Raw genomic sequence first — 24,481 nt, 5'->3', positions numbered from 1 at the left:
GGAATGAGCACTGGAGTGCTTTTGAAGAGTATTCTGTGGGAGAATGCTGAACAAGCCAGAATATGGGTGTGGTGGTATGTATTAGGGGTAATACGGTACACCAGGAATGCCGAGGAGCTATTGGAGGACAGATGCTGGATCCCGATTGGATCCTCCACCTACTGGGCTCCACCCAGATAGGAGGGGTATAAGAACCTGGGTTTAATCCCCGCAGCTGCATTCTGTGACTGAGCTGCTGGGGAACGTGTCTGAACAAGTCTGCTCAATAAAGCCTCGATTGAAGTTCTTTACGTCTCGCCTCGTGTGTGACCGATGGTGCTACAATTGATTGAGCAGACTTAAAAAGGAATATGGAGCTCCGGATCGCCCCGGAGTGCCTGCGAATCAGCCCCCACGCATCAAACGCAACATCCGTATTTAAACACTGGCTGGTGTGCTTTGAGGGATACCTCCGAACAGCCCCCGGCAGACCAACAGAAGACCAGAAGATGCAGGTCCTGCATTCCAGGGTGAGTCCCGAAATCTACTCACTCATCGAGGGCGCGGAGGAATTCCCAGAGGCAATCAACTTGCTGAAGGAGATCTACATTAAGCCCGTCAACCAGGTGTACGCACGCTACCAGCTCGCGACGAGACGACAAATCCCCGGGGAATCGCTAGATGATTTCTTCAACGCTCTAACGATCCTGGGACGAAACTGCAACTGCCCAGCGGTTACGGCGAACGAACATACGGACCTCCTGATCAGAGACGCTTACGTAGCAGGTTTGGCATCGTCGCAAATTCGCCAGAGACTTTTAGAGAAAGACTCTCTCGGACTCACAGAGGTACGGGCCCTTGCAGCCTCCCTCGACGTGGCCTCCCAAAACGCCCGCGCCTATGCCCCCGACCGCGCTGCAGCCCCTTGGGCTCCATGGACTCCCGCCGCGACCGACCCCCCGGCATCCCCAACCCCTCCGCAAGCGTGCGCAGCCAGAATCCCAGACCACACGGTAGCACGGTAGCCTTGTGGATAGCACAATTGCTTCACAGCGCCAGGGTCCCAGGTTCGATTCCGGCTTGGGTCACTGTCTGTGCGGAGTCTGCACGTCCTACCCGTGTGTGCGTGGGTTTCCTCCGGGTGCTCCGGTTTCCTCCCACAGTCCAAAGATGTGCAGGTTAGGTGGATTGGCCATGATAAATTGCCCTTAGTGTCCAAAATTGCCCTTAGCGTTGGGTGGGGTTACTGGGTTATGGGGATAGGGTGGAGGTGTTGACTTTGGGTACGGTGCTCTTTCCAAGAGCCGGTGCAGACTCGATGGGCCGAATGGCCTCCTTCTGCACTGTAAATTCTATGATTCTATGATTCACACGGGCGGCCCCCGCTGCTACTTTTGCGGGCAGTCAAAACACCCTCGCCAGCGCTGCCTGGCCCGCTCGGCCACCTGCAAAAGCTGCGGTAAAAAGGGGCACTATGCAGCGGTGTGCCAGTCCCGTGGGGGCGCCGCTATCAAATGGGACCATGGGCTCCACCCCCCCAGCAACCCACGGGCGGCCAACGGGCGCCGCCATTTTGGACCCCGGACACCACGAGGGGGGGGACGGGCGCCGCCATCTTCCTACCCACAGGCCGCGTGCGATCCATGGGAGCGGCCATTTTGTCCACCACCGGCCGCGTGCGACCCATGGGAGCGGCCATTTTGTCCACCCCCGGCCGCGTGCGACTCATGGGAGCGGCCATTTTGTCCACCCCCGACCGCGTGCGATCCATGGACGCCGCCATCTTGGCTGACAGGCATGGACCCCGGCGTGGACGGCTCCACACTGCCTGAAGACAAGGGTCTGATACACCAACCACGTTTGGCATCGGTGACCCTCGACCAGTCGCGGCCCCGGACGCTTCAGACGACAACGACAAAGGTGCTGGTGAACGGCCACGAAACGCCGTGTTTGATCGTCTCGGGGAGCACGGAGAGTTTTATTCACCCGGACACGGTAAGACGCTGTTCCCTTGTAATTCGGCCAAGCACCCAAAAAACCTTCCTGGCGGCGGGGTCCCACTCCGTTGAAATCAAAGGGTTCTGCATCGCAAACCCGCCAGCACGGTAGCATTGTGGATAGCATAATTGCTTCAGAGCTCCAAGGTCCCAGGTTTGATTCCGGCTTGGGTCACTGTCTGTGCGGAGTCTGCACATCCTCCCCGTGTGTGCGTGAGTTTCCTCCGGGTGCTCCGGTTTCCTCCCACAGTCCAAAGATGTGCAGGTTAGGTGGATTGGCCATTCTAAATTGCCCTCAGTGTCCAAAATTGCCCTTAGTGTTCGGTGGGATTACTGGGTTATGGGGATAGGGTGGAGGTGTGGCCTTGGGTAGCGTGCTCTTTCCAAGAGCCGGTGCAGGCTCGATGGGCCGAATGGCCTCCTTCTGCACTGTAAATTCTATGATAATCTATGATTCTATGACGGGCCTGGGAGGAGGACCGACCCCCCCGGGAAGGGGGTGGCTGTGGCGTGCACCGGCGGGTATGAGGGGGAGGTGATTTGTGTTGGTTTCTATGAAATAAACCTAATGGAGCAGGGGAGAGAGTTCAAAAATTACCGGCTGTACGTCCTTCCCCACCTCTGCGCTCCCACCCTCCTGGGTTTGGACTTTCAATGCAACCTCCAGAGCTTAACATTCAAATTTGGCGGCCCTATACCCCCACTGACTATCTGCGGCCTCGCGACACTCAAGGTCGAACCGCCCTCCCTGTTTGCGAACCTCACCCCAGATTACAAACCCGTCGCCACTAGGAGCAGACGGTACAGCACCCAGGACCGGAAGTTTATCAGGTCCGAAGTCCAGCGGTTGCTGAAGGAAGGCATAATCCAGGCCAGCAATAGTCCCTGGAGAGCCCAGGTGGTAGTAGTGAAGACAGGGGAGAAGCAAAGGATGGTCGTAGACTACAGTCAGACCATCAACAGGTACACGCAGCTAGATGCGTACCCTCTTCCCTGCATATCTGACATGGTCAATCGGATTGCACAGTACAAGGTCTTCTCCACCGTGGACCTTAAGTCCGCCTACCACCAGCTCCCCATTCGCCCCGGTGACCGCAAGTACACAGCCTTCGAAGCAGACAGGCGGCTATACCACTTCTTAAGGGTTCCATTCGGCGTCACGAACGGAGTCTCGGTCTTCCAAGGAGAGATGGACCGAATGGTCGACCAGCACGGTTTACGGGCCACGTTCCCGTACCTCGACAACGTCACCATCTGCGGCCACGACCAGCAGGACCACGACGCCAACCTTCGCAAATTCCTCCAGACCGCTAACGCCCTCAACCTCACCTACAACGAGGAAAAATGCGTGTTTAGCACCGACTGTCTAGCTATCTTGGGCTACGTAGTGCGTAATGGAGTGATAGGCCCCGACCCCGAACGCATGCGCCCCCTCATGGAGTTCCCTCTCCCCAACTGTACCAAAGCCCTGAAACGCTGCCTGGGCTTCTTTTCTTATTACGCCCAGTGGGTCCCCCAGTACGCAGACAAGGCCCTCCCACTAATCCAGTCCACTACTTTTCCCCTGTCGACAGAGGCCCGCCAGGCCTTCAGCCGCATCAAAACGGATATCGCAAAGGCCACGATGCGCGCCATCGATGAGTCCCTCCCCTTCCAAGTCGAGAGCGACACGTCCGACGTAGCTCTGGCGGCCACGCTCAACCAAGCGGGCAGACCCGTGGCCTTTTTCTCCCGGACCCTACACGCTTCGGAAATTCGCCACTCCTCAGAAGAAAAGGAGGCCCAAGCCACAGTGGAAGCTGTGCGACATTGGAGGCATTACCTAGCCGGTAGGAGATTCACTCTCCTCACTGACCAACGGTATAATGCACAGCGGGGCAAGATAAAAAACGACAAGATCCTGCGGTGGAGGATCGAACTCTCCACCTACAACTACCAGATCTTGTACCGTCCCGGAAAGCTGAACGAGCCGTCCGTTGCCCTATCTCGCGGCACTTGTGCCAACGCACAAGTGGACCATCTCCAAGCCCTCCACGAGGACCTCTGCCACCCGGGGGTCACTCGTTTCTACCACTTCATAAAGGCTCGCAACCTCCCTTTCTCCGTCGAGGACGTCCGAACAGTCACCAGGAACTGCCAAATCTGCGCAGGATGCAAACCGCATTTTTTCAGGCCAGATAGAGCACACCTGCCAAAGGCTTCCCGTCCCTTTGAACGCCTCAGTTTGGATTTCAAAGGCCCCCTCCCCTCCACCGATCGCAACATGTACTTTCTTAACGTTGTTGACGAATACTCCCGCTTCCCCTTCGCCATCCCCTGCCCCGACATGACCACGGCCACGGTCATTAAAGCCCTCGGCACCATCTTTACCCTGTTCGGTTTCCCCGCCTACATCCATAGCGACAGGGGGTCCTCCTTCATGAGTGACGAGCTGCGTCAATTCCTGCTCAGCAAGGGCATAGCCTCGAGCAGGACGACCAGCTACAACCCCGGGGGAACGGGCAAGTAAAGAGGGAGAACGGAGCGGTCTGGAAGACCGTCCTACTGGCCCTATGGTCTAGGAGTCTCCCAACGTTCCGCTGGCAGGAAGTCCTCCCGGATGCCCTTCATTCTCTCCGGTCCCTGCTGTGTACCATCACTAACCAAACGCCTCACGAGTGACTCCTTGTCTTCTCTAGGAGGTCCGCTTCTGGAACATCACTTCCGACCTGGCTGGCGGCCCCGGGACCCATCCTGCTCCGGAAACATGTGCGGGCGCACAAATCAGACCCGCTGGTGGAAAAGGTCAATCTACTCCACGCAAACCCGCAGTACGCCTACGTGGCGTACCCAGGCAGCCTACAGGACACGGTCTCTCTGCGGGACCTGGCGCCCGCCGGAGCTCCCCACCCCCCCAACGCAAATCACCTCCCCCTCACTCTCGCCGGTGCACCCCACAGCCACCCCTTTCCCGGGGTGATCGGTCCTCCTCCCAGGCCCGTCATAGAATCATAGATTATCATAGAATTTACAGTGCAGAAGGAGGCCATTCGGCCCATCGAGTCTGCACCGGCTCTTGGAAAGAGCACCCTACCCAAGGTCAACACCGCCACCCTATCCCCATAACCCAGTAACCCCACCCAACACTAAGGGCAATTTTGGACACTAAGGGCAATTTAGCATGGCCAATCCACCTAACCTGCACATCTTTGGACTGTGGGAGGAAACCGGAGCACCCGGAGGAAACCCATGCACACACGGGGAGGATGTGCAGACTCCGCACAGACAGTGACCCAGGCCGGAATCGAACCTGGGACCATGGAGCTGTGAAGCAATTGTGCTATCCACAAGGCTACCGTGCTGCCCCATCCAGGAGTAAGGAAACAGAAGGGGACAGCGCGATGCTCCCAGAGTCGACCGGACCCGAGCCAGGAACACCACCACCACCCGGGCTGAGACGATCGGAAAGGGCGACCAGAGCACCATCTCGACTCATCGAATCGACTTAAGATGTATATAATTCAGTGGCCCAGTAAAGCGGCATTGTTGTAAATAGTTAACGCTGCAAATCGGGTAAAATGTGAATAATTCGGTGGCCCAGTAAAAGCGGCATGATTCTATATAGTTCAATGGTTAAGGTACCGACCCTGTAAACCCCGACCACCATACCACCCACCACCCCGCCGGGTTCTTTTTTAACAAGGGGAGAATGTGGTGGTATGTATTAGGGGTAATACGGTACACCAGGAATGCCGAGGAGCTATTGGAGGACAGATGCTGGATCCTAATTGGATCCTCCACCTACTGGGCTCCACCCAGATAGGAGGGGTATAAGAACCTGGGTTTAATCCCCGCAGCTGCATTCTGTAACTGAGCTGCTGGGGAACAAGTCTGCTCAATAAAGCCTCGATTGAAGTTCTTTACGTCTCGCCTCGTGTGTGATCGATGGTGCTACAGTGGGGTTTGGCACCTGGCAGCATTATGTTGCTCACCTGTCATGTCCTCCTGAGGTCTGGGATCCACTTGGTGCACTATCTCCTGGTTGGAGAGAGAATACTCCTGCTGCTGACTTCCTCGGCCTTGTTAGAGAGATTGTCCTCATCCTCCTGTCCTTGGGAGAGCACACCTCACTCCATCTCCTAAGATCCCGCAGCAGGACCTCCAAGTCAGAATGAGACAGCTTGGAGATTGTCTGCCCAGCTCTTCTCTGCATTCCTGTGGATGCTGCATCCTCATAAGCCTAAGTGACCAATATCATAGTCCGTTTAATCAGAAATCCTTTGTTTGTTATGTGTCACCCGAACCACCCTCCCTGATTGTTTAGGGATCCTGTGGGTGGGATGGCATTGCCATAGCTCTGCTGAATCTCTTTTGCAAATCTTGCTCCATCGCCCTTTGGGTGAGCACAGAAATTCCTACCCCACATATTCTACCCTAGTCATGCTGTACCTGATCAAGGGCCTTTAGGAAAACCAAATATATTTTGTCTACGACATTACACCTCTCTATTAGTTCTTCAAATAATTCAATAATGTCGGTCAAACTTGGCCTAGGCTTTTGGAATCCTTGTTGACTATTCTTTATTACGTTTTCAGTTTCTAGACATTTTGCTACTGCTTCTTTCAATAAAGATTTTATTATCTTACCCACCACCAATGTTAAGATAATTGGTATGTAGTTTCCTGGATGTGTTCTAACTCCTTTTGTAAATAAAGGAATCATGTTACCAGCAGGCCTCTGGCACTAATCTCTTTCGTCTCTCTGCTATTCCTTCCCAAACCTATTTAAATATATGCAGATATAATCCATCTGGACCAGGAGTTGTATCCTTTCTAAGTTTGATTGGTTGATCAATTGTCTTCCCCATTTCTCTTTTAATATTTTTATATACTTTGTGATCTCTCCTTCTGATGTCATGCCCACCATGTTATTGTTCCTGGTAAATATCAAAACAAAACAATTATTTAATATTTCTGATATTATGATCTCATTAACTGTGTTATCCCTTAATAGCCCTATCCCTATCCCAATTTTACTTTTGTTGTTAATGTGTCACTGGAATATTTTACCATTTCTTTTCATATTTCTTGATCATTGAATTTTGTTTCTTTTATATTCCTTTCTTATCACTATTCCTACTCTTGATTCTCACCCTCCCCTTTCTTGCCTATCAAATTTCAATTTTTCCCTTATTTATTGATTCCTCCATTGTTTGTCATTAGTGGTGAGTTTTCTTTTCCCCTTGTGTCTTAACATATTTCTCTTGGATTTTACTGATCAGCATTTTAAATGTTTCCTCTTTTGTTCTATTTTCTCTGCTATATTCAGTGACTCACGTTGGTTTTCAGTTAAGCAATACCTCAATTTTGAAGGATATATGATGTGGAGATGCCGGCATTGGACTGGGGTGAGCACAGTAAGAGGTCTTACAACACCAGGTTAAAGTCCAACAGGTTTGTTTCAAATCACTAGCTTTCGGAGCACTGCTCCTTCCTCAGGTGAATGTTGGTCAAATTTGACCTAGGCTTTTGGAATCTTTGTTGACTAGTTCATTCACCCGAGGAAGGAACAGGGGGCATAGATTTAAGGTAAGGAGAAGGAAATTTGGATGGGAGTTGAGGAAAAATGTTTTGACCCAGAGGGTGGTGCGAATTTGGAACTCACTGCCTGAAAGGATGGTAGAGGCGGGAACCCTCACAGCACTTCAGAAGCATTCAGATGAGCACTTGCAACCTCATAGCAGACTAGGCTACAGACTAAGTGCTGGAAAATGGGATTATAATAGATAGGCGCTTGATGGCCCGCACAGACACGATGAGCCAAAGGGGCCTCTTTGCGTGCTGTAAAACTCTATGGCTCCAGGAAACTCATTCAAGATATCTATGCTCCTCCTTTTCTGGCCTCTTGAGCATCCCCAATTTTAATAGTTCCACCACTGGATGCTGGGCCTTTAGCTGCTAATGCCCTAACCTCTGAAATTCCCTCCCTAAAACTCTCCGTTTAATAAGGACATGGGGAGTCCACACCGAGCACATATTCTGCAAGGACAATGGGGAAGATAATCATTCCCACCCCGTAGGCCTCTGCACCATTCCTCACTGTTCTCCTTTAATACCCTCCTTCAAACCTACCTCTTTGGACCTCTGGTGGCAGCCATGGAGTGAGCGGTCGTACGTTTGGCAGCTCCCGCCCATGGTCAATTTTTCTGCTCTTTCCTCGTTTGCAGGGTGGAGGTTTGGATGGAAAAAGGTGTACGAGTGCCAGGAGAAAGTGAGACACCACTGGTGTGGCTGGTGGACGGATCCATGGACCATAAGTGGGTCGAGAAGAAGGGAGCTGGTGGAGCAGGAGAATCTTCGTGCCTCACAGGTTAAGATGGCGGAGGGTAAAGGGTCGGTCCTGCCCGCCCAGTGGTCAATGGAGCAGCTGGTGGACTTCTTAAATGAGTTCAGCCAGCAGAGCAGGGAAGCCCATGAGGACCTGACCAGGGTGGTGGAGCTGCTGAATGCGGGGATTCACCGTGTGGAGCAGAGGCGGGGGTCCCAGGGCCAGGCGATCCAGAAAGTGGGGAGGGCGATGGTGATGCAGCTGAACTGTTTCCTGGACAAGGAAAAGATTTTGTGATGCGTAAGGCAGACGAACAAGTGCACCTGGGAAGGGAACGAGCTGCGGGTGTACCAGGACCTGGGCGCCGAACTGGCGAAGAGAATGGTCGGGTTCAACCGGGTCAAGGCTGCCCTCTTCAAGAAGGGGGTGAAGTCTGGAAAGCTGCAAGCGGCCCGCCTCTGGGTGACTTTCCAGAATCGGGAACATTATTTTGGTACACGAGAGGAGGAGATGGAATTTTTAAGGGACAATGGACTGGCAGGAGAAGGAGGACATTGAACTTTTGAGGAGGCGTGAGAGGTGGTTTCTTTTGGTGGTTGTTAGAGAACTTTTTCTCCTTTGAAATGCTTTCTTGGGCTTGGTGGCAGGATCCTTGGGGAGCGTCAAGGGTGAGTGAGCTTTTTTCTGTTTGTTTCTTGTGGGAGTGCGAATGGGAGGTGGGGAACCAGTGGGGAGTAAAAAGCTTGGTGGTCTTGGGCAGGGGCTGCCAGGCTAGCTGGGCGGGCTAGTTAACGGGAGCACAGTGGGGAGGTGGTTAGGTGGTTGGTGCAGAGGAGGGAGATGGGATTGTTGTTTGGCTTTGGGGGGGGGAGCTGCTGACAAGGTTGTGGTTGTTGTGGCACAGCGGGAAATGGAGGGCGGGTCTGGAAGGTTGCGTGACATAGGCCAGGGGCTGGCCCAAAAGGGGATATGGGTTGATCGGCAGGGGAGGGATCACGTGGAACCAGGCTGGTCAAATGGAACGTGAGTGGGCTGAATGGGCCGATCAAACGGTCATATGTGTTCGCGCACCTGAGAAGTCTGAAATGAAATGAAAATCGCTTATTGTCACAAGTAGGCTTCAAATGAAGTTACTGTGAAAAGCCCCTAGTCGCCACATTCCAGCGCCTGCTCGGGGAGGCTGGTACGGGAATTGAACCGTGCTGCTGGCCTGCCTTGGTCTGCTTTCAAAGCCAGTGATTTAGCCCTATCCTAAACAGCTTGCTCTGCGTAGAATCTGTTGGCTATCAGATTGTCTCAGGCCTCTCTGCCATGTTGTACCCTTACAGTAGCCTCTGCATGTGGCTCTGTGACATCCTAACTCTTGTCACGATCACCCCTTTCACCATTATCAGACGAGGCATCTTGTTCCATCAGGCAAGACATCACCTTTGTAGTGTGAAGTTGTGCAGGGCGCAACAGAAAACTATGATTGAAGACAATTTTTGGGGTGAGCATTGGAGGGCCCTGCCTGAGTGGTCCAAATATCTGAGCCTCATCCTGAGGTGACCTATCATTTGCTCAACCATGGACCTTGTGGAGGCATTTGTATCACCGTAGCTGCCTTCAACAGCACTCTGCAAATGGAGAACTGGCACCATCAGCCAAGACTTCTGGCGGCAGACCTTGTACCCAATGAGTTAGCCATGAAATCACTGGGGTTCTTCAAAAACCTGTGGCACCAGGGAGTGTATCAGAATATAGACATTGTGAGAGCTCACTGGGAACTGAACACAAAAATGTAGGATTTACCTTCAGTAATCGCATATCATGCACCAACTCTTGGAAAGAGCACCTGACATAAGCCCACACCTCCACTCTATCCCCATAACCCCAGCTAACCTTTTGTTTTTGGACACTAAGGGCAATTTATCATGGCCAATCCACCTAACCTGCACATCTTTGGACTGTGGGAGGAAACCGGAGCACCCGGAGGAAACCCACACAGACACGGGGAGAAGGTGCAGCTCTGCACAGATAATGACCCAAGCCAGGAATCGAACCTGGGACCCTGGAGCTGTGAAGCAATTGTGCTAACCACTGTGCTACCATGCTGTCCATCAGCTGCATGTTCAAAGACCGGAAACCTTTCCTTTTGATGAATGTGACTAGCTGATGCCAACGAATTCTCAAGGCCACATGTGGGCAGTCAATAGCCTGTTGCATTTGTGGAAAAACTGAATGTTGAAAATCTCAGTGCTCTGGCAGGCTGGCTTTCGGGATGCCGGAGGAATCGGACACGCTCTCCTGAACAAAACATCTCCCTTTTGCGCTTATGTGCTGCTGACTGGGAAATGCAGCACAGTTCTCCAAGAGAGCCCTGAAGGAACTACTGATGAAGAAGATTAGGATGGCGGTGACCTTTAATTCCATGGGCATGGGATTGCCTCCAAGTCCTTGCGGCTGAGGAACTCATGGAGAAGCTAGCAGATGGGAGCTACCACAATCTGGAAAACCTGCAGGTGGCTCCGGCATTGTCTTTTGCTTATCTGTAGGTAGTTGCAGTTCTGGCCATTGGTCACCAGCATCATTGAGGTTCCGCTGTCTCTTGCTTCTCAGGCTGTGGCTCCTCCTGGCTTGGTGCAAACCTCCATTGGTCCCTCCTTCTTCTCATCTGGACATGAGTCAGTGGGGTTGCCTGAAGCCTGCATCATGTAGCCTTCAGTGGATCTATGAATGAATTGAAGTTATCAATCTAGTGACCATCTTCTTTTTATATTGCCTCATTCTCAGAACCACCATGCCAGTGCCAAGCCCTGTACCTGGTCTCTGCCCAGACATGGCATCTTCTGCTGCCCAGACATGATGCATCTTCTGCTCACCTCCCAGGTGAAGGAAACCCTGGAGGTACAGGAATGAGTGTCCATCCTGTTGATACAAGACTGTGAATGGAGACATTGCTCTTTGACCCAGGCGCTAACAACCATGTGTATGAATCTTCCTTCAGATACTATTCAGCTTGTCTCCATTACTCTCAAGACTCTGTAGAGAGACCATTCCATCATAGAAAGAATCACATGAACTCTCATCTGTCATGACGATTCACCTGGGAGGAGGGAGATTTGGAGAAAGGATTTTGCTGCCATCCACCAGCAGATACCTTGGAGGTATCCACTTCCCTCCCTCCCTCCTTGCCTCTGGCGGTAGCAGGTTACAAGTCACACATAATGAATGGTAGCTCCAGACCGTGATGGGATCTTACTGGACTATGATTCATTAGCCATGGAGCAATGCTGCTTTATTGGATATTGGAACCTCGAGATTATAAGCCAGATGAGCCTGGTTCTCCATTGCATGGAAAAATAATGAATAGAGTGTCCCCTCACTTGGCCCAGAAACAATACATTAACCCCTCCCACATGTTCTGAGACCCCCCCCATAGAATCATTGAATTTACAGTACAGAAGGAGTCCATTCAGCCCATCGAGTCTGCACCGGCCCTTGGAAAGAGCACCCCATTTAAGCCCATGCCTCTACCCTATCCGCGTAACCCAGCAACCCCATCTAATCTATTTTGGGCACTAATTGCAATTTAGCATGGCCAATCCACCTAAGCTGCACACCTTTGGACTGTGGGAGGAAACCGGAGCACCCAGAGGAAAACCCACGCAGACACGGGGAGAACATGCAGATTCTGCACAGACAGTGACCCAAGCCGGGAATCGAACCTGCGACCTTGGAGCTGTGAAGCAACTGTGCCAACCATGCTCCCATCTTAAATGCTTGAGAGATTTTGCAAACTGCAACAACATTGAGAGGTTCAGCATACTGCATGTGAGATTTGTGAGTGTTTTAATCCTCCCCCTGTTACACTTGTCATCCCTTTCCCTCTTGTAACCGGGGAAGGGTAAATACGATGTTGTCAGACAAGAATTGAAGTGCATAAGTTGGGAACATAGGCTGGCAGGGAAGGACACAAGTGAAATGTGGAACTTGTTCAAGGAACAGGTGCTACGTGTCCTTGATATGTATGTCCCTGTCAGGCAGGGAAGAGATGGTCGAGTGAGGGAACCATGGTTGACAAGAGAGGTTGAATGTCTTGTTAAGAGGAAAAAGGTGACTTATGTAAGGCTGAGGAAACAAGGTTCAGACAGGGCATTGGAGGGATACAAGATAGCCAGGAGGGAACTGAAGAAAGGGATTAGGAGAGCTAAGAGAGGGCATGAACAATCTTTGGCGGGTAGGATCAAGGAAAACCCCAAGGCCTTTTACACATATGTGAGAAATATGAGAATGACTAGAGCGAGGGTAGGTCCGATCAAGGACAGTAGCGGGAGATTGTGTATTGAGCCTGAAGAGATAGGAGAGGTCTTGAATGAGTACTTTTCTTCTGTATTTACAAATGAGAGGGGCGATATTGTTGGAGAGGACAGTGTGAAACAGATTGGTAAGCTCGAGGAAATACTTGTCAGGAAGGAAGATGTGTTGGGCATTTTGAAAAACTTGAGGATAGACAAGTCCCCCGGGCCTGACGGGATATATCCAAGGATTCTATGGGAAGCAAGAGATGAAATTGCAGAGCCGTTGGCAATTATCTTTTCGTCCTCACTGTCAACAGGGGTGGTACCAGGGGATTGGAGAGTGGTGAATGTCGTGCCCCTGTTCAAAAAAGGAACTAGGGATAACCCTGGGAATTACAGGCCAGTTAGTCTTACTTCGGTGGTAGGCAAAGTAATGGAAAGGGTACTGAAGGATAGGATTTCTGAGCATCTGGAAAGACACTGCTTGATTAGGGATAGTCAGCACGGATTTGTGAGGGGTAGGTCTTGCCTTACAAATCTTATTGAATTCTTTGAGGAGGTGACCAAGCATGTGGATGAAGGTAAAGCAGTGGATGTAGTGTACATGGATTTTAGTAAGGCATTTGATAAAGTTCCCCATGGTAGGCTTCTGCACAAAGTAAGGAGGCATGGGATAGTGGGAAATTTGGCCAGTTGGATAGCGAACTGGCTAACCGATAGAAGTCAGAGAGTGGTGGTGGATGGCAAATATTCAGCCTGGATCTCAGTTACCAGTGGTGTACCGCAGGGATCAGTTCTGGGTCCTCTGCTGTTTGTGATTTTCATTAATGACTTGGATGAGGGAGTTGAAGGGTGGGTCAGTAAATTTGCAGACGATACGAAAATTGGTGGAGTTGTGGATAGTAAGGAGGGCTGTTGTCGGCTGCAAAGAGACATAGATAGGATGCAGAGCTGGGCTGAGAAGTGGCAGATGGAGTTTAACCCTGAAAAGTGTGAGGTTGTCCATTTTGGAAGGACAAATATGAATGCGGAATACAGGGTTAACGGTAGAGTTCTTGGCATTGTGGAGGAGCAGAGAGACCTTGGGGTCTATGTTCATACATCTTTGAAAGTTGCCACTCAAGTGGATAGAGCTGTGAAGAAGGCCTATGGTGCGCTCGCGTTCATTAACAGAGGGATTGAATTTAAGAGCCGTGAGGTGATGATGCAGCTGTACAAAACTTTGGTAAGGCCACATTTGGAGTACTGTGTACAGTTCTGGTCGCCTCATTTTAGGAAGGATGTGGAAGCTCTGGAAAAGGTGCAAAGAAGATTTACCAGGATGTTGCCTGGAATGGAGAGTAGGTCTTACGAGGAAAGGTTGAGGGTGCTAGGCCTTTTCTCATTAGAGCGGAGAAGGATGAGGGGCGACTTGATAGAGGTTTATAAGATGATCAGGGGAATAGATAGAGTAGACAGTCAGAGACTTTTTCCCCAGGTGGAACACACCATTACAAGGGGACATAAATTTAAGGTGAAAGGTGGAAGATATAGGAGGGATATCAGAGGTAGGTTCTTTACCCAGAGAGTAGTGGGGGCATGGAATGCACTGCCTGTGGAAGTAGTTGAGTCGGAAACATTAGGGACCTTCAAGCAGCTGTTGGATAGGTACATGGATTACGGGAAGATGATATAGTGTAGATTTATTTGTTCTTAAGGGCAGCACGGTAGCATTGTGGATAGCACAATTGCTTCACAGATCCATGGTCCCAGGTTCGATTCCGGCTTGGGTCATTGTCTGTGCGGAGTCTGCACGTCCTCCCCGTGTCTGCGTGGGTTTCCTCCGGGTGCTCCGGTTTCCTCCCACAGTCCAAAGATGTGCGGGTTAGGTGAATTGGCCAATGATAAATTGCCCTTAATGTCCAAATTGCCCTTGGTGTTGGGTGGAGGTGTTGAGTTTGGGTAGGGTGCTCTTTCCAAGAGCTGGTGCAGACTCAAAGGGCCGAATGGCCTCCTTCTGCACTGTAAATTCAATGATAATCTATGATTAATCTAGGACAAAGGTTCGGCACAACATCGTGGGCCGAAGGGCCTGTTCTGTGCTGTATTTTCTATGTTCTATGTTCATTGTGCCTCTCCGTCCCTGCCCTGCCGTTGTCCTGGACTCAATTACTATTTATATCAACATTCCTGCTCTCCATTTGTTCCCTTCAATGTTGACGTATCCATGTCCTTCCCGATTCTGACCCCTCTCATTCCTGAGGCCAGCTGCACCCTGACTTTCTGAGCACTTCCCCCATGAGACCATCCACAATACACCCCCTATGAGCCTTACATTTCCACCCTACCAGATTCGACTCCGTCCTTTGACTATCCTCTGAGCTCCAGTCCCCTCCTTCAAACAAGTAGGACCAAATTCAAGAACTAATGGATCAGACCTTTTTGACACATTGTTCTATGAAGCTTACTTCCCAGACAGGCATTCCACCACCCTACAATAGGACCAAGATATGTGTGACATTTACCCTTCTAACATGCTCTTGCACCTTTCTAAATGTGCCCCTGGCAGTCTTGCTTCCTTCCTTGAACAGCCTCCCATCCTTCCTCGCTGGTCCTCTCAACCCTGTCCAACCTCAACTTCACACTTTCACGCTAGACCTACCTCCCCTGTCCAGCTCCTGCTCCACCCTTCCCCGTTGGTCCTCACTCCTGTGCCTAGCCTTGCTCCACCCTTTCCCGTTGGTCCTGCCTCACCTCTCCAGCCTCTGCTCCACCCTTCCTTCCTTGGCCTCCCTCCCTGTCCAGCCTCAGCTCCACCCTTCCCCTTTGGTCCTGCCTTCCTGTCCAGCTCCTGCCCCCCCCTAACCCCCCCCCCCACAACCCCATCAGCTGTAAGGGCAAGGAGAGAAATCATGGGCCCTGGTATTTCTCCCGTTTCTGAACCCCTTATCCCGTACGCCCCCCCTCCACCTCTGCCCCTATCACTATTAACCCCCGGCAGCTTCTGCTGAGTATCTTGCTTTGTGTCCTATAGAGTCGAATAGTGCAGCAGAGAGGGAAATCTTTCAACCCATCAGATCTCTGTCAGTTTTTCTGAAGCAATATCCAGTCAGTCCAATCTTCCCGCCCCCACCCACTCTTTCCCTATAATTTTCTTTCTCCAAGTATTTATCCAATTTCCTTTTCAACATTTATTTGTATCTGTACCCACCACAACATCAGGGAGGGAGTGCATTCCAAGCCTTAACCACTTTTCGTATGAACTTTTTTCGACATGTTGCCATTGGCTCTTTTGAATGAAGTTAAAATCTGGGCTATCTGATTATCAGATAGTATTGATTTATTCAATTTTTAAAACTTCATTTACGTGATGTGGACGTCACTGGTTAGGCCAGCATTTATTTCCCATCCCTAATTACCCTTCAGAAGGTGGTAGTGAGCTGCCTCCTTGAACCATTGCAGTCCTTGAGGTGTAGGTACACCCACTGTGCTGGGAATGTCAGGATTTTAACCATGCAGCAGTGAAGGAATGGAGATATATTTCCATGTTTAAGTGCTGTTGAAGGAACCGTGGTGGGTTACTGCAGTGCATCTACAGTACACATGGCTGCTAGTGTACGTCGGTGGTGGAGGGAGCGAATGTTTGTGGAAGGGATAGCAATCAAACCGACTTCTTGAGTTTTGTTGGAGCTGTAGTCATTCAGGCAAGTGGAGAGTATTTCGTCACACTCCTGACTTGTGCCTTGCAGATGGTGAACAGGCTTTGGGGGGCTGGGAGGTGAGTTACTCGCCGCAGCATTCCCAGCCTCTGACCTGCTCTTGCAGCCACAGTATTAATATGGCTAATTCAGTTAATTTTCTGGTCAATGGTAACCCCAGGATGTTGATTGTGAAGGCTTCCGCGATGGTAATGTCTTTGAATGTCAAGGGCAATGGCAGATCCTCTCTGTAGCGCACATAGACTCACGAGAGACGAATAGAGATGAAGTCGATGAGGCTTTATTAAGCGTGACTTGTTCCCCGCAGTTCAGTAGCAGACTGGCCTGCGGGGGAGAACTCCTGGTTATTATACTCCGCCTTCAGGGCGGAGCTAGAGGTCAACAGCCAACCAGGACCCGGGATCTGTCAGCCAATGACATCACGGCTTCACAGTCCCACATGACCCCTAATGCATACTACCACATTCACCCCTTGTTAAAAATGAACCCGGCGGGGTGGTGCTTCGCATGGTGGTAAGGGTTTACAAGGCTGGTCCTGGGAGGAAAACTTTTGCATGTCATCACAGTATGTACAGAGGTTTTTTGTTTTTGTTTTGAACTATTTACAGTAAAAAGGGGGAAAAAGAAAGAGTTCTCGTTAAAGTCCACAACATTGTAGTGTTACATCGATGCCACGAGTCGGTCGGGCGGTCTGGTCGTCCTCGTCGATCGCCTCGGCCCCGGTGGTGGTGCTTGTTCCAGTGTTGTCGTCTCCGGGAGCCTTACGGTTTCTGCTTCAGCTTCACTTCTGGTCGGACCTGGGAGGAGGACCGATCCTCCCGGGAAGGGGGCGCTCGCGGGGTGCGCCGGTGGCAGGGAGGGGGTGATTGGTGTCGGGGGGGTGTGCGTGTTGCTGGCGGGCGCCAGATCTCGCAGGGAGACCGTGTCCTGTCGGCCGTCGGGGTACTCCACGTAAGCGTACTGCGGGTTCGCGTGGAGGAGGCGAACCCTCTCGACCAACGGGTCCGACTTGTGCGCCCGCACATGTTTTCGGAGCAAGATGGGTCCTGGGACCGCCAGCCAGGTCGGCAGCGACGTTCCAGAGGAGGACTTCCTGGAGAAGACAAGGAGGCGCTCATGAGGCATTTGGTTAGTGCTAGTACACAGTAGCGACCGGATGGAGTGGAGAGCGTCCGGGAGGACCTCCTGCCACCGTGAAACTGGGAGGTCCCTGGACCGTAGGGCCAGTAGGACGGTCTTCCAGACCGTGCCGTTCTCCCTCTCTACTTGCCCGTTCCCCCGGGGCTTGTAGCTAGTTGTCCTGCTCGAGGCTATACTGTTGCTGAGCGGGAACTGGCGCAGCTCGTCACTCATGAAGGAGGACCCCCTGTCGCTGTGGACGTATGCGGGGCAACCGAACAGTGTGAATATGGTGTTAAGGGCTTTAATGACTGTGGCCGCTGTCATGTCAGGGCAGGGGATGGCGAAGGGGAAATGGGAGTACTCGTCCACCACATTCAGGAAGTATGTGTTGCGGTCGGTGGAGGGGAGGCGCCCTTTGAAATCCAGACTAAGGCGTTCAAAGGGACGGGAAGCCTTGATCAGGTGCGCACCATCCGGCCTGAAAAAGTGCGGTTTGCACTCTGCGCAGATGTGGCAGTTCCTTGTGACTGTACGGACCTCCTCCACAGAGTAGGGGAGGTTGCGGGACTTTATAAAGTGGTAGAACCGAGTGACCCCCGGGTGGCACAGGTCCTCGTGGAGGGTTTGGAGGCGGTTAATTTGTGCGTTGGCACATGTGCCGCGGGATAGGGCATCGGACGGCTCGTTCAGCTTTCCAGGACGGTACAGGATCTCATAGTTGAAGGTGGAAAGCTCGATCCTCCACCTTAAGATCTTGTCGTTTTTAATTTTGCCCCGCTGTGCATTATCGAACATGAAGGCTACCGACCGTTGGTCCGTGAGGAGAGTGAATCTCCTGCCGGCCAGGTAATGCCTCCAATGTCGCACAGCTTCCACTATGGCTTGGGCTTCCTTTTCCACTGAGGAGTGGCGGATTTCTGAAGCGTGGAGGGTTCGGGAGAAAAAGGCCAAGGGCCTGCCCGCTTGGTTAAGGGTGGCCGCTAGAGCTACATCGGAGGCGTCGCTCTCGACCTGGAAGGGGAGGGACTCGTCGATGGCGCGCATCGTGGCCTTTGCGATATCCGCTTTGATGCGGCTGAAGGCCTGGCAAGCCTCTGTCGACAGAGGGAAGGTCGTGGTCTGTATTAGGGGGTGGGCCTTGTCTGCGTACTGGGGGACCCACTGGGCGTAATATGAAAAGAACCCCAGGCAGCGTTTTAGGGCTTTTGAGCAGTGCGGGAGGGGAAATTCCATGAGGGGGCGCATGCGTTCAGGGTCGGGGCCTATTATCCCATTGCGCACTACATATCCCAAGATGGCTAGCCGGTTTGTGCTAAAAACGCACTTGTCCTCGTTGTATGTGAGGTTGAAGGCTTTAGCGGTCTGGAGGAATTTTTGGAGGTTGGCGTCGTGGTCCTGCTGATCGTGGCCGCAGATGGTTACGTTGTCGAGGTACGGGAACGTGGCCTGCAACCCGTGTTGATCAACCATTCGGTCCATCTCTCGTTGGAAGACCGAGACCCCGTTTGTGACGCCAAATGGGACCCTTAGGAAGTGGTATATTCGCCCGTCTGCCTCGAAGGCTGTGTACTTGCGGTCACTTGGGCGGATGGGGAGCTGATGGTAGGTGGACTTGAGGTCCACGGTGGAGAAGACCTTATATTGGGCAATCCGATTGACCATGTCGGATATGCGGGGGAGAGGGTACGCATCTAGTTGTGTGTACCTGTTGATGGTCTGGCTATAGTCTATGACCACCCTTTGCTTCTCCCCTGTCTTTACTACTACCACCTGTGCTCTCCAGGGACTGTTGCTGGCCTGGATTATGCCTTCCTTCAGTAGCCGCTGGACTTCGGACCGAATGAATGTCCGGTCCTGGGCGTTGTACCGTCTGCTCCTAGTGGCGACGGGTTTGCAATCCGGGGTGAGGTTTGCAAACAAGGATGGGGGCTCAACCTTGAGGGTTGCGAGGCCGCAGATAGTGAGTGGGGGTATTGGGCCGCCGAATTGGAAGGTCAGGCTCTGCAGATTGCACTGGAAGTCTAATCCCAGTAATGTGGGCGCGCAGAGTTGCGGAAGGACGTAGAGCCTGTAGTTTTTAAACTCCCTCCCTTGCACCGTTAGGGTCACTATGCAGAAGCCTTTAATCTGTACGGAGTGGGATCCTGCAGCTAGGGAAATCTTTTGCGCACTGGGACGGATGGTCAAAAAACAGCGTCTTACCGTGTCGGGGTGGATGAAGCTTTCCGTGCTCCCGGAGTCGACCAGGCATGGTGTCTCGTGCCCGTTTATCAGCACCGTTGTTGTCGCCGTCTGGAGCGTCCGGGGCCGTGCTTGGTCCAGCGTCACTGAGGCCAGACGTGATCGTAGTGCTTGAGCGTCTTCCTTGAACCCCGTGGAGCCGTCGACACTGGGGTCCGTTGTTGCCATCCAAGATGGCGGCGGAGGTGAACAAGATGGCGGCGGGGCGAACAAAATGGCCACTCCCATGCATCGCACATGGCTGGGGGGTCACAAGATGGCGGCGGGGGTGGACAGAATGGCCGTCCCCATGCGTCGCACAGGTCTGGGGGGTCCCAAGATGGCGGCACCCCTCCTCCCCTCATGGTGGCCGGGACCCAAAATGGCGGCGCCTGCGGGTCGTACATGGGGCGCTGGGGGGGGTTGGGGAGCGTTAGAAGCGCGCAGGACTCCTTGTTCTCCGGGGACAGCGGCGACCTCCCGGGACCGGCACACAGCCGCGAAATGGCCCTTTTTCCCGCAGCTCTTACAAATCGCTGCGCGGGCCGGGCAGCGCTGCCGGGGGTGTTTCACCTGGCCGCAGAAATAGCAGCGGGCTCCCCCGGGATGACTTGGCGTCTGAACCGCGCAAGCCTGTGGGGTGGGGAGGGAGGGGGGGTGTTTGTCGCGACGGGGGTCCACGGAGCCCAAGGGGCTGCTGCGCGGTCGGGGCCGTAGGCGCGGGCATTTTGCGCGGCCACATCCAGGGAGGCTGCAAGGGCCCGTGCCTCTGAGAGTCCTAGCGACTCTTTTTCTAAAAGTCTTTGGCGGATTTGGGAAGAGTTCATACCAGCCACAAAAGCACCACGCATTAACATGTCCATGTGTTCCATCGCGTTTACCGGCGGGCAGCTGCAGGCCCGTCTCAAAATTAGTAGCGCGGCGTAGACTTCATCTATCGATTCTCCGGGACTTTGCCGTCTCGCTGCGAGTTGGTAGCGTGCGTAGATCTGGTTCACTGGGCGAACATAGATGCTCTTTAGTGCTGCGAACGCCGTCTGGAAATCCTCTGCGTCTTCGATGAGAGGGAAAATTTCCGGGCTTACCCTCGAGTGCAGGACCTGTAGTTTCTGGTCTTCTGTGACCCGGCCGGGGGCCGTTCTGAGGTAGGCCTCGAGACAAGTCTGCCAGTGTTTGAAAACTGCTGCTGAGTTCACTGCGTGGGGGCTGATCCTCAGGCATTCCGGGATGATCCTGAGCTCCATAGTTCTTTAAGCACGCTTAATAAATTGTAGCGCACAAAGACTCACGAGAGACGAATAGAGATGAAGTCGATGAGGCTTTATTAAGCGTGACTTGTTCCCCGCAGTTCAGTAGCAGACTGGCCTGCGGGGGAGAACTCCTGGTTCTTATACTCCGCCTTCAGGGCGGAGCTAGTGGTCAACAGCCAACCAGGACCCGGGATCTGTCAGCCAATGACATCACAGCTTCACAGTCCCACATGACCCCTAATGCATACTACCACACTCTCTTGTTGGACTTGGTCATTGCCTGGCACGTGTGTGGTGCGAATGTTACTTTCCCTTTATCACTTTATATGCCTCCATCAAATCCCCTCAGGCTTCTTGGTTCTCAGGAGAACAACCCCACATACTCTTTAATCCCTCAAGCCTGGAGCCATTCCAGTAAATCTCCCTTGAACCCTCTGCAAAGCCTTCACACTCTCCAGGTTCCCAGAATTGGAAACTATAGTCATAATGGGATTGAACTGCTTCTCTGTAGGTTTAGCGAATCTTTGTGACTTTTGTACACTATGCATCCATTTCTAAAGCCCATCGAAAGCTTGGTTTAAGTATGATGTACTTTACTACCATAGCTTTGCCAGATAATTCTGCGCAACCTGATATGATGCAACTAGCTCTGCTTTTTTGAATCTGGCCTTGTGCAATATCCAGACAGCAACATTCAAAAGACTTGAAACTCACAAGCACCACAAACAACAATCGCATGTACAAATGAGAATATCGTTATCAAACAGTGACACATTCGATTGGTACAGGACTCCTGGTTTTATAAATGGCAAAACCTTCCAACAAGGTAGCATTAATCAATTCATCTAACAATCGTGCCATTTCTGTCCATGGTTTTATCAACTGAGAATATGCACTTTGTATTGAGTGATGAATATTTTCTCATTTTAAATTGAAACAAACTGCACTTACAAATGCGCAACATCGAGTATATTATAGGAAAGCCAAATTTACAGATGCTGAAAATCTGGAACATAAATAGAAAATGCTGGAAATACTCAGCAGGCCAGGTAGCATCTGTTGAGAGGGAAACAGAGTTAAGGCTTCAGGTCCATGACCGTTACTAGTTCTGATGACATGACACTGACCTCTGTTTCGCTCGGTACAGATGCTGCCAGATGTGCTGAGCATTTTCACCATTTCCCGTTTCTATTGGTGCAAACATAATAGGTGGGATTCGCCGGCTCGCCAGATGAGTTTTCCGGCATTGCGCGCCTCCTCCGGCAGCGAGATTCCCTGTTCCTGCAGCCGGCCAATGGGTTTCCTTGTGGCCACCTCATGCCATTGGGAAACCCGCAGGTGTGGGTGCGCTGCCGGCAGAGGTGAGGATCCCGCCGATGGAGAAGTCCACTGAATTTCTTTTGCAAACCCTCCAAAAAGCAATCAGACTTCTTGTGAGCCTCTCATTCCCCTTCAGCAAGAATCCCAGCAGCAGCAGCTGGAGACCTGAGTTGGCACATCAAACTAGAAATAAAAAAAGTTTAAGCTATGAAGAAAACATGAACAGCTCGTTGAGCAAAACAAAAATCAATGTTGAAGCAATAAATTGATCATTTTAAAAAATGATAAATTAATAAAAATGACTATTGAAAAGTGCCATGCAGCAGAACTAACTAATAAAACTTATTTTGCCTTTTTGCTTAAGAAGCAGAGCTCGAGAGATAGGCTATAAAGCCCATGTCCTGGTGATCAGGAAAGGGGGAGATTGGGGACCAGGCTGAGTTAAGGAATTGTTTAACTATTACTGGCCTACCATTCACCTCTGGTGGTGCACACTCCACAGGCCCCTTTGGCTTGAGGGAGGAGTTCAAAGGCAGGACCACTGACTTGAGGGAAGAGAGGTTGGGAAGCGCCAGAGTCCTGGCATTGGCTTGAGTGAGGACTCAGGAGAGGTTGGGAAGGGCATTGAGGGAGGAAGTTGGGGCAAACTATATGTAGAGGTACCGAGGCATTACCTTACCTTGCACCCTAGCAGCCTCCAGCTGGTGTGAAGTGAAGAAAACACGTGACAATGCCGTACTGGTAGAAACCCCTGAACACCCTCCTGTTGTCTTTGTAATGGTCGCCAATTGACCTCCTTGCTCAAGAATTTGAAAGTATAATTGCTAGAGTCTAAGGGACGGAGCTGGGGAACACCACCCACTACTTCGAACTTTCTAACAGGTCAATGCTGAAATTGCACATGTTGGACTTCTATCCGTTTAGCCCTTGTTAATTAGGTTCCGTCACTGACCCTGCAAACTTCAAGCAGGGTCAACTCCACAGGATGAAACTGAGGGATCACAACTTGAGGAATTCCACAATTGCTGTCTCATAGATTAACAAACCCCTTGTTTAATATAATGTAAGCTGTAATCCTGTGCATATAGTTATCGGTGCAATAAAAGATGAATGAAAAGAAGTGGCCATTAATCTCAAGGTTTAAGTATTAGATTACCCCTTCATCTTGAAGTGAATACAGCCAAACATGGGAACTGTTTCTATTGGGCTAAAGCCAAAATAACTAGCTAGTTCTGATCTTCTAATTGTGGGCAATGTCTAAAAATGTATATTTGCTGATTTTTAATTATGTAAGGCAGTCTTGGCACAGATGGTTGACTTTCTTTGCCCAAAAACACTGCCAGTCAATGGATTCTGGTTACTCATAATTGAATCTGTCTTTGCAACATCGTATATATTGCCATCTGTTGTCGTGCTTGAAGTTTATTCTGGACTCTCTCCAGAAATAATTGGGTAGACTGTGAACAATTATAAATCTACCTCAGCTTCCCTTGGATTCCAGCCATGCACTAATGATTTTAAGAAGAGGGTAAATGATCTATTTTGGAAGGTAGAATTGTTGGATGCGATGTTTTCTGTTCCGATCCAGCTCACTAGGTTGGCTAGCCCACATGTTCAAGTGGACAGTGGTTTTATTGACTTCAATAGAGTATAAATAGGTGTGTTAAAAAAACAATATGCCCGATCCTGTCAGATTCGCAATGGGTAGGTTAAGGTCAAATGTCCTCCAACTGTGGCTTTAAAATGTCACCATGTTTCTCCCAGCCTCTGGGTGTAACTCCCGATTGAGGGTTCCAGATCCAACATGAGGTAAATGATTGCCACAAGCAGCTATTTGCTTTCTTTCGTCCCCAAAATTCTTGCAATGCATTTCTGTTGGTTATCTTAGAATCCCATCCAATGGTGCTCTTTGTGGTAAACTATTGTTGCACCTCTATTAGGTGATGCATGGTAGGACCTGTACTACAGGTACGTTGATAGTCCCTGCCTGCTGGCTCCGCCCAGTAGGCGGAGTATAAATATGTGTGTCCCCCATGCTGCAGCCATTTTCGCCAGCTGCTGTGGGAGGCCACACATCTTAGAGCAATAAATTGATGCACGATCAATTGCACAAAGACTTGAGTTGGGTACAACAGAAGCTTTATTGCGGATGACACTTCTCAAAGAGAATTACGCTCAGAAGACGAACACGGTCTTCGCCAGGCATGTACTCGCCACTCGCTCTCAACTCCCTGGTGAGTCCATAGAAGATTCTGGCGGGCCCTAATCCCACTCGTCCGGGACTGTGACTGCCAGGCCGTTACGGCCAC

General features: G+C 51.4%; 1 long non-coding RNA gene across 1 annotated transcript in view; it reads right to left on the bottom strand.

The window, feature by feature from the left end:
- Positions 1-21,635: 21,635 nt before the first annotated feature.
- LOC140411734 (uncharacterized) overlaps positions 21,636-24,481 on the bottom strand; it is a 355,339-nt gene continuing 352,493 nt past the window's right edge. The window contains exon 4 of the long non-coding RNA XR_011940975.1: positions 21,636-22,355. This is a non-coding gene — a long non-coding RNA (uncharacterized lncRNA). The remainder of the gene's footprint in view (positions 22,356-24,481) is intronic.

Source organism: Scyliorhinus torazame, chromosome 4 (assembly GCF_047496885.1).
Source record: "Scyliorhinus torazame isolate Kashiwa2021f chromosome 4, sScyTor2.1, whole genome shotgun sequence".
Lineage (NCBI taxonomy): Eukaryota > Metazoa > Chordata > Chondrichthyes > Carcharhiniformes > Scyliorhinidae > Scyliorhinus > Scyliorhinus torazame.
The sequence above is the reverse complement of the archived record's forward strand: the minus strand, read 5'-3'. Positions and strand labels throughout refer to the sequence as shown.